This window comes from Cebus imitator, unplaced genomic scaffold (assembly GCF_001604975.1).
Source record: "Cebus imitator isolate Cc_AM_T3 unplaced genomic scaffold, Cebus_imitator-1.0 Scaffold202, whole genome shotgun sequence".
Taxonomy (NCBI): domain Eukaryota; kingdom Metazoa; phylum Chordata; class Mammalia; order Primates; family Cebidae; genus Cebus; species Cebus imitator.
Window position 1 is genome coordinate 2,792,605 of NW_016107517.1, and position 9,808 is coordinate 2,802,412.

At 46.8% G+C, this 9,808-nt stretch overlaps 1 non-coding gene across 1 annotated transcript; it reads right to left on the minus strand.

Moving 5' to 3' along the window:
• Positions 1 to 9,493: 9,493 nt before the first annotated feature.
• On the minus strand, positions 9,494 to 9,600 carry LOC119474021. The gene has a single exon (XR_005203312.1). It is a non-coding gene; the product is annotated as a U6 spliceosomal RNA (small nuclear RNA).
• Positions 9,601 to 9,808: the final 208 nt, after the last annotated feature.

The following is a 9,808-nucleotide window of genomic DNA, read 5'->3' on the forward strand; positions in this document are numbered from 1 at the left end:
CCTCCACAAACCCCATCAGCTCTACCTCCAAAGCACCTTTCAAGCAAATCTCTCAACCAGGCGGAGACCAGCCTGGCCAACATGGTGAAACTCCATCTCTATTAAAAATTCAAAAATTAGCCGGGCGGGGTGGCGTGTGCCTGTAATCCCAGCTACTTGGGGGGCTGAGGCAGGAGAGTTACTTGAACCCAAGAGACAGAGGTTGCAGTGAGCAGAGATGGCGCCCCTGCACTCCAGGCTGGGTGACAGAGCAAGACTCCGTCTAAAAAAACCAAACAAACCCAAAACCCAAATAAATCTCTCAGATATCTGCACATTGCTCTCCCTCCTCACCTGGGGTGACCCAGGCTCTCTGGCTCAGCCGTGGCCTCTGACTTTTCTACCTATATGTTCAACATAAAATATAGTTGAGGAAAGGGCTAACAAACACACTGATAAATAATTCAAGTTGTTTTAGATAATCTAAGTACCATGAAGAAAAACACACTGGGTAATTGATTGGAGAGTGATCGAGAGGGTGGCTGGGGAAGGCTCTGTGTGGAGATCATGCTGAGGATGGTGAGGAAGGGGACTCCAGGCCTGCCTCAAATGCACAGGTCCTGAGATGGGAGCACCCTTGAAGGTTCAATGGTCGGATGATTACAGGCTGGAGATAAGGGGGTGAGTGGGGCTCACAGGGGCTGGCTCTTGAGTGGTTCTGGAGGCCTTGGGGAGGAGTTCAAGTTTTATTCCAAATGCAATGGAAAGCCACTGGTGACTTCTAAGCAGAGAAGTAATACAGTTTGATTAAGTTTATTAAGAAATTATCTCTCTGAGCCAGGCATGGTGGCTCACTCCTGTAATCCCAGCACTTTGGGAGGTCGAGGTGGGCGGATCACGAGGTCCTGATCAGGAGATCAGGACCATTCTGGCCAACATGGTGAAACCCTGTCTCTACTAAAATACAAAAAATTAGCCGGGTGTGGTGGCGGGCACCTGTAGTCCCAGCTACTCAGGAGGCTGAAGCAGGGGAATCACTTGAACCTGGGAGGCGGAGGTTGCAGTGAGCTAAGATGGCGCCACTGCACTCCAGTCTGGGCGACAGAGCAAAACTCCATCTCAAAAAAAAAAAAAAAAAGAAAAGTAAAAAGAAATGATCTCTCCGGTGAGGCACAGTGGCTCACACCTGTGATCCCAACATTTTGCAAGGCTGAGGCCGGTGGATCACTTGAGCTCAGAAGTTCAAGGTCAGCATGGACAACTTGGTGAAACCCAGTCTCTACCAAAAATATTTAAAAATTAGCCAGGTGTGGTAGGGTATGCCTGTAGTCCTAGCTACTCAGGATTACATTAGGTAGCTAGTCAGACATGAGCAGGGCAGAAGAAGGCTCCCCTGACACCACCAGGAATGTCAGGTGATCATCAGGCGATGTTCAAGATTGTTAACTGTCTCCCTAAAATAATAACTGGTCGTAGCCAGCTCCAGGGATAGGCAGTCTCGCAGTAGTTAGGAAACATCTGAAATTGGTGATTAGCGGCTTCCTGATAAAATCTCAGAAGCTGATCGAGTGGGCTCAAGCAAGCACATTAACTGGCATACGACTATCTAGGGACATTCTACTGGCATGGGAAGTGAACATGCGTGCAACTCCAGTAAACAAACTTGCATGTTCCCCTCCAAGGGCTGGCAGGCCACACTATACATCAGACAGCCCACCCCAAAGGAAGAATCAGGGAGAAGGAACAGCATATGAAACCCCAAGTCAAAGGTCAAATAGCACACTTGATTTCTCAAGTCGCCTGCTTGGCCCTCCTCCAAATTTTACTTCCTTTCATTCCTGCTCAAAAGCTTTTTAATAAACTTTCACTCCTGCTCTAAAACTTGCCTCAGTCTTGCCTTGTGCCTTATGCCTCCTTGGTTGAATTCTTTCTTCTGAGAAGGCAAGAACTGAGGTCGCTGCAGACCTGTATGAATTTGCCTCCGGTAACAGGGATGCTGAGAGGGGAGGACCACTGGAGCTGGGGAAGTCGAGTCTGCAGTGAGCCATTATTGTACCACTGCACTGGAGGCAAGGCCTGGGTGACACAGCGAGACCTTGCCTCAAAAATAAACAACAACAAAAATCTCTTCATTTCTTTGTTCAGAATGTGTCTACTGAGAACTCACAAAGACGCCAGGTGGTAGGCGAATTGCTGACGACAAGAAGCCACGTCAAACATAGACTAAACCCAGAGGAAGGATGCTTGCCCTCGCATGATTCTGCGTTCAATAGAGTGTTTGCTACATATAGGCACTCAATTAATGTTTGTTCAGAAAATTAATGAATGATGACCCTGAAATCCAGCCTCTACCAAGGTTGATCTCCATGTCCAGCTGGTCAGTGATCGCATGACTATCCACAGAGACCCACAGGCCAGAAACTTAGGGATATCTTGACTTTCCTTTTCTCTGAGCGGCTTGTCACCAAATCCAGTTCGCTCTATCACCTAAGCGTCTCTCAAATCTGTTCCCCTGGTATTCTTAGGAGGTAACAAGCTGAGCCTCTCCACGCCATGGCTAAGTGGCCACTCTCCAGGATCCCTAAATCCAGCTCTGTTGGTTTATAACCTAAAGACCGTCTACACCTCCCTATGTCAGGGGCTCAGGTCTAGCGAATACATCCAGGTGTCTTGGACCTATGGCTTGTGGCTTTTCATACAGCTGTCAGTTACATAACGTCTCTGGGTTTGCTTGAGCTTATTTGTAAAGTGAGTGTGATGGTAACCACCTGATCTCCTTCATGTTGGGATAAAGCGGGTTGCCTCTCTTTGAGGGCCAGAAAACGTCATGCACACGCGTAAACGTGAAGGATGATTGTGACTGGGGCTGGGAGTCTAATAGGCAGAAGGAGCCTCAGTCAAGGTGGAGAAACCAGCAGAGCTGAAGTGATTTTTTCTGCCTGACTGGAGCGCACTCACTCCTCCCCGTTTCCTGCAGCCCTGCTGGTGAGCCTGGTGAGAGTCTCCAGGCCCTGTGGAGACCCCCCAGCACAGCTGGAGCCGCAGCAGTGACGCTTCAGGCACCTGAACCTCAAAGCGTCATCGTGTTGCCTGCCTTTCATTCCCAGACATATGATCTTTTGCCCTCAAATCCAAACTTGTCACCTCTACTCACAGGAGAGGTCAAGGTCTGCCTTGGAGCTGCTGACTCTGGGTTCATACAGAAGAGAAGTTCTGGGAAGAGGTATCCTGAAAGCACCCCAAATCCTGAGACCTCAGGCCCCACTTTGTTCACCCAACCAAGTGATTGAGCGTCTGGACAGGTGAAAACATTCCAAGACGCCCATCGCGCTAGAGCCTTTCTCTTACACCCAGAATCTGATACGTGTAGAGTGAAGCTGCATTCCATGAAAAGGCTGTCAGTTTGGTGTGTGTGGCCGTGCTGCCCTCGATCCTGCCCCTGCCGGCGTCGGCCCCCTCTGGAGCACGCTGTTCTGCTGTTCTCCTCCCCACTCACTCTCTGCCCTGCGCTGGCACCCATAGAGGTTTTTTCACTTATTTTTCTTCTAGATTTTCAAAGCTGTGCATCTTCTGACGTTCCTCTGAGTCACACATTCTAGCCCATTTGTGCACTTGAGCTCTTGGCTACACGTTATAGTTCTTGTCTAAACCACGGCACGTGGGGGCTGAGAGGGAATGCACATTTGGGCAGCGTCTACTCAGTGTTTTCCAGCACTTGCACCTCCCATGTCTCACTGACCCTCAGGCCCTGAGAACATAGTCCCCCCTTTTATACAGACGAGAAGCAGAACTTTACCACTGGGAGCTTGGGCAACATCCCTAGGGCAGCCCTGGGTTCAGATGCGAACTCACTTTCTCAGGGAAAAGATAGGCGAGTGATTTTGTTCATGAAGAATTTTGGCTTTTTTTATATACACATATATAGAGATGGGGTTTCACCAGACCAGGATGGTCTCGATCTCTTGACCTTGTGATGCGCCCACCTCGGCCTCCCAAAGTGCTGGAATTACAGGCGTGAGCCACTGTGCCCAACCTTTTTTATTTTTTTGTAGAGACAAGGTCTCACTATGCTGTCCAGGCTGATCTCCTGGCCTCAAAGTGATCCTTCTACCTCAGCCTCCCAAAATGCGGGATTACAGGCATGAGGCACCACGCCCGTCTTTTTGCTCTTGTTTAAAACACATAAGCTATTGAGATAAGATGGTTCAGTTAAGGTTTTTTGGCAACATTTAACCTCTCAGCTTCTACTATTTTCTACTTCCCTGGGCATGCCCTATTCCTTGTTCAAGAATTGTTAGGCTGTATCCTATTTCAATAAGTTCTCTTATTAGCTCTGATCCAGATTCTCTGTGGCCAGCTGCTGCAATCGCTAAGATAATGCAAACAATACTTACTTCTGTTCTCAGTTGCTGATCTTTTTAAAAACTTTTTTCATAGAAACAAGAGTCGGTTTTCACAGGTGGGGAGCCGTGGCCTTTCTCGCCCGAGGCTCACATCTGCCGGCAGAAGGGCAACACACAATGCCGTGCAGAGCTCGAGAGCCGGCGCCGTTCCAAGCAGCTCCAGGAAGCGTTCGAGCACATTGGGAGCAGTCCTGGGCACCAGCACACTGTGACCCATGTGACATGCTCTTGCAGCTGGCTCTCTAGCAGCCCCACACTGGAAGCTACTCAAATGTCCATCAGCTGTAGGATGGATAAATGAATGGTGGTGTATTCACACAATGGAATATCAGCCACCAGAGAGAAGGAGCTGTCGCAGCTACAGGCAGCAATATGGATGAATGGCACAGACATAACATTGTGTGAAAGAAGCCAGATACAAAAGAGAACAGACTGCGTGATTCCATTTCCACAAAGTACAAAACCAGGCAAAACTTATCTATGGTGTTAGAATATTGGTTATCTTGGGGGTCGGCAGTGACTGAAAGGGAGAATGAGGGGGCTTCTAGGATGTTGGTTGTGTTCTGGTAAAACAGGAGTGTTTGGTTTGTGAAAATACATCGAGCTGGACACCTATGATATATGCATTTTTCTGTATGTCTATTATTATTTTGAGATGGAGTTTTGCTCTGTAGCCCAGGGAGGAGTGCAATGGTGAGATCTCGGCTCACTGCAACCAGTGTTTTAATGGCCCCTTCTGATTTGTCACCCAAAACTGCTGCCAATAAGCTACTCCTAGAAAACACTGAAAGATCATCTCTTGTTTTTAAAAGAAATAACATGCTTAATCAAAAATTATTACAAATTGTGGAAGGAGATGGTACTGCAGGACCTCCATTTCTTTTTCTTCAGCAAAAATTGCATTTCCATAATTCAAGATCTAGTCACAAGGGCTTAAGCAAAACCTTGTGTCAGCAATCAGGCGTGGATCGAACGCACTTTTACCTTCCGAAGGTAAGTTCGCTTAAGGAATAAAACTGTCATACAACATTCACAGGATAAAGTGTGATTCCTGAGTCTAATATTTCAAAGATTTTTTAATGCAAGATAAAATAAGTCACGGATGACCACCTGCTATTTCCCTAGGGATCCCTTCATCTTGGAAGAAATGCTGATGCATTGCCCCAGGTTGGCCATCACTAAGAAATGGAGACATCAGAATGCTCCTGGACCAAGCCACCTCTGTGAGTTTTGTTTCATTTTTAATTTTCACTGAAAATAATAAACACGTAGCTGGGCACCATGGCTCACACCTGTAATCCCAGCACTTTGGCAGGCCAAGGTGGGCGGATCACAAGGTCAGGAGATCGAGACCATCTTGGCCAACATGGTAAAACCCGTCTCTACTAAAAATACAAAATATTAGCCAGGTGTGGTGGCAAGCGCCTATAGTCCTAGCTACTCAGGAGGCCAAGGCAGAAGTACCCCTTAAACCTGGGAGGCAGAGGTTGCAGTGAGCCGAGATCGCACCATGGCACTCCAGCCTGGTGACAGAGTGAGACTCCGTCATCTCAAAAAACAAAAAACCATGCATTCTCCTAACATCAGCTAACCATCTCGTGTCAGGTCTCTGAAATGCAATACTTGAATACTGCTGTAGTACTTTTCAGGTGACTGAAGGAAAAATCAAAGCTTCCATTTTGTGGTTTTGAAGTATACAGTGTTACTGAAATATAGCTTTAATTCAAGACCAATAGGATGAGTCATTGCTATGGTTGTTTCCAGGAAGTAATTTGAATTTCACCTTAACTCTCATACTGATGTCATATTTAATTGATATAGTCTAATAATGTGCCTGCAAAATTTTCCCCAACACAACTCCAAGTCACAGTCATCTGCAATTCTTTAAGATATTTTCTCTTTAGAGTCCACCCTCGAAGGCTGCTGGGACACAGCTTACATTACCAGGAGGCTCTTGCAGGAGCCAAGCTCAGTTTGCCTTTCATTGCATTCAAGTCTCCAAGCTTGTGGTCCTGAGTTATGACCTGCCTTTAAAATAAAGCATCTCTGGCCAGGTGCGGTGGCTTAGGCCTGTAATCCCAGCACTTTGGGAGGCCACGGAAGGAAGATCACCTGAGGTCGGGAGTAAAAGAACAGCCTGACCAACATGAAGAAACCCTGTTTCTACGAAAAATACAAAATTGGCTGGGCATGTTGGCCCATGCCTGTAATCCCAGCTACTTGGGAGGCTGAAAAGCAGGAGGATCACTTGAACCTGGGAGGCGGAGGTTGTGGTGAGCCAAGATCACGCCATTGTAGCCTGGACAACAAGAGCAAAACTTCATCTCAAAATAAAAATAAAAATAAAAATAAAAATAAAAATAAACCATCTCTTTGGCGCTATGGTGTTTGTTTGTTTTTCATGGATCATAGGAAACAATGGTGCTATGTTAACTTCTCAAAATGCATTCCTGTCAAAGCCATCATGTTTACTTTAAAAAGCACACATCCTTGGCCTCTGTCAAACTCTCCTGTCAACTTCAGGCTGGCTTTTGATAAGTATTTGATAAGGTGGCTGTTCCAGTGTTCATCATTAACTTCAGAGCTGAAGAAAGAAAGACCATGAGCTCAGATCACCACATGCCTCAGTGAAACTTCTGAAGCCGTGACCAACCTGGAAATCTGATGATTAGCTTCAGGCACAGAGGGGAACAGAAACAAGAAGCTTGGGGAAAACTAATAACTGAAGCAGGGTGAGAGGTGGCCCAGCTCTGTTTAATCGTTTCTAAGAAACAATACACACATGGGTCCAGAGTCCAGGAGGCTTCTATGTTATCTATTTCTATTTTTCTTTCTTTCTTCTTTCTTTTCTTTCTTTCTTTCCTTCTTTCTTTCTTCTTTCTTTCTTTTTTTCTTTCTTTCTTTCTTCTTTCTTTCTTTCTTGCTTTCTTTCTTTCTTTCTTTCTTTCTTTCTTTCTTTCTTTCTTTTTTCTTCTTTCTCTCTCTTTCTTCCTTTCTTTCCTTTCCTTCTTTCCTTTCCTTTCTTTCGAGATGGGGTTTCACCATGTTGGTCAGGCTGATCTTGAACTCCTGACCTTGTGATCCACCCGCCTCGGCCTCCCAAAGTGCTGGGATTACAGGCATGAGCCACCACACCTGGCCTATTTTTTATTTTTTTATTTTTGAGACAGAGTCTCACTCTGTTGCCCAGGCTGGAGTGCAGTGGCAACATCTCAGCTCACTGCAACCTCTGCCCTCCCAGGTTCAAGCAGTTCTCTGCCTCAGCCTCCCAAGTAGCTGGGATTACAGACGCCTGCCTCCATGCCCAGCTAATTTTTGTATTTTTAGTAGAGATGGGGTTTTACCATATTGGCCAGGCTGGTCTTGAACTCCTGACCTCGTGATCCACCTGCCTCAGCCTCCCAAAGTGCTGGGATTACAGGCATGAGCCACTGTGCCAAGCCTATTTATTTATTTATTTTGAGTTAGGGTGTTGCTGTACCGCCCAGACTGGAGTACAACAGTGGTATGACTATAGCTCACTGCAGCCTTGATCTCCCACTTCGCTCTGACTCAGCCTCCCAGGTAGCTGGGGCTATAGGTATGTGCCGCCACATCCAGCTAATTTTTAATTTTTTTGGGGGGGGGGTCTTTTTCTGAGATAGAGTTTTGCTCTTGTTACCCAGGCTAGAGTGCAATGGTGCAATCTCAGCTCACTATAACCTTTGCCTCCTGGGTTCAAGCAATTCTCCTGCCTCAGCCTCCCGAGTAGCTGGGATTACAGGCATGTGCCACCATACCTGGCTAATTTTGTGTTTTTAGTAGAGATGAGGTTTCTCCATGTTGGTCAGGCTGGTCTTGAACTCCTGACCTCAGGTGATCCACTCACCTCAGCCCCCCAAAGTTCTGGGATTACAGGCATGAGCCACCCCACCCAGCCTAATTTTTAAATTTTTTAGTAGAGACAAAGTCTCACTCTGTGTACACAGGCTGGCCTCTAACTCCTGAGCTCAAGCAATCCTCCCGCCTCAGCATCCCAAAGTGCTAGGATTATGGGTGTAAGCCACTGCACCCGGCCTATCAGTCTATTTATTTCCAGGATTACTTTCCCTTTTTTTCATTTTTTATTTTTTTTAAAGATGGGGTTTCACTATGATGGCCATGCTGGTCTTGAACTCCTGACCGCAGGTGATCCACCCACCTTAGCCTCCCAAAGTGCTAGGATTACAGGCATGAGCCACAGTGCCTGGCAAGATTTGCTTTCTCTAAAAAAGAGAAATATAAATTCCTAGGTGTGTGTCCCAGTGCCTGAGCAGGTGCTTTCTGCCATTTCGAGAGGAAACAGCAAGTCGTGTCTGCGAAAGATGGGCCTGTCGGCAATGCTGTCTGTGTGGATGCTAGGGATGGTGGAGGCGGGGTCTGACTGTGCCTGTGGGGGCCTAGAGCAGGTGGTGCCTGTGCCACACCTGGGGGCCTGAGGTCCTTCCAACCTAAGCAGTTGGACAGACGGGAGATGGAGAGGACTCAGTGAGAGTGCTGACTTTGTTGTTGTTCTGCTGTTTTTAATGCATGGCTATAGCATTTGCTCGTGACATCTCAAGTCAGGGGATGTGAATCTGGGATTCTCTCCCAGCCACTCTTGGCTCCCCATGGGGAATCACTTCACATCTCATTAGACTTGCCTGCCGCCATCTGGATCAAGTCGACCTTGATCCCAGTCGGGCGGGAGGGGGTCGGTGAGCAGAGGGAGGTGTGTGATGCTGCTCTTTGCAAAGAAGCCAGCCTGCCTGTGTCCCAAGAGCAAGGAGGTGAAGAGCTGGGACTTAAAGTGCAGCTGGCCTGAATTCCAAGCCCAGCTCTGCTGTTTACTGCATCATTTTGGGCAAGCTACTCAACCTCTCTGCATCCCAGTTTCCTTGCTCCTGAAGTGAAGCTGCCAAAACGTACTCAAGAGTTGCTGGGAGGTTTAAATGGGGTTGAGAGATGCAAACACTTAGCCAGAACCTGGCACTTGGTCAGGCTTCAGGAAACGTTGGCTTAAAAAACTACTTGATGCTGCCCAAGGTGCTCCCCTCAGGTTTGCACCTTCTTTACTGCTTCAGAGTTTTCTTTTCTTTCTTTCTTTTTTTTTTTTTTTTATGGAACGCTTCACGAATTTGCGTGTTATCCTTGCGCAGGGGCCATGCTAATCTTCTCTGTATCGTTCCAATTTTAGTATATGTGCTGCCGAAGTGAGCACTCTCTCTCTTTCTTTTTCTTTCTTTCTTTCTTTCCTTCTTTCTTTCTTTCTTTCTTTCTTTCTTTCTTTCTTTCTTTCTTTCTTTCTTTCTTTCTTTCTTTCTTTCTTTCTTTCTTTCTTTCTCTCTCTCTCTCTTTCTCTCTCTCTTTCTCTCTTTCTCTCTTTCTCTTTCTTTCTTCTTTTCAGACAGAATTTTGCTTTTGTTGCC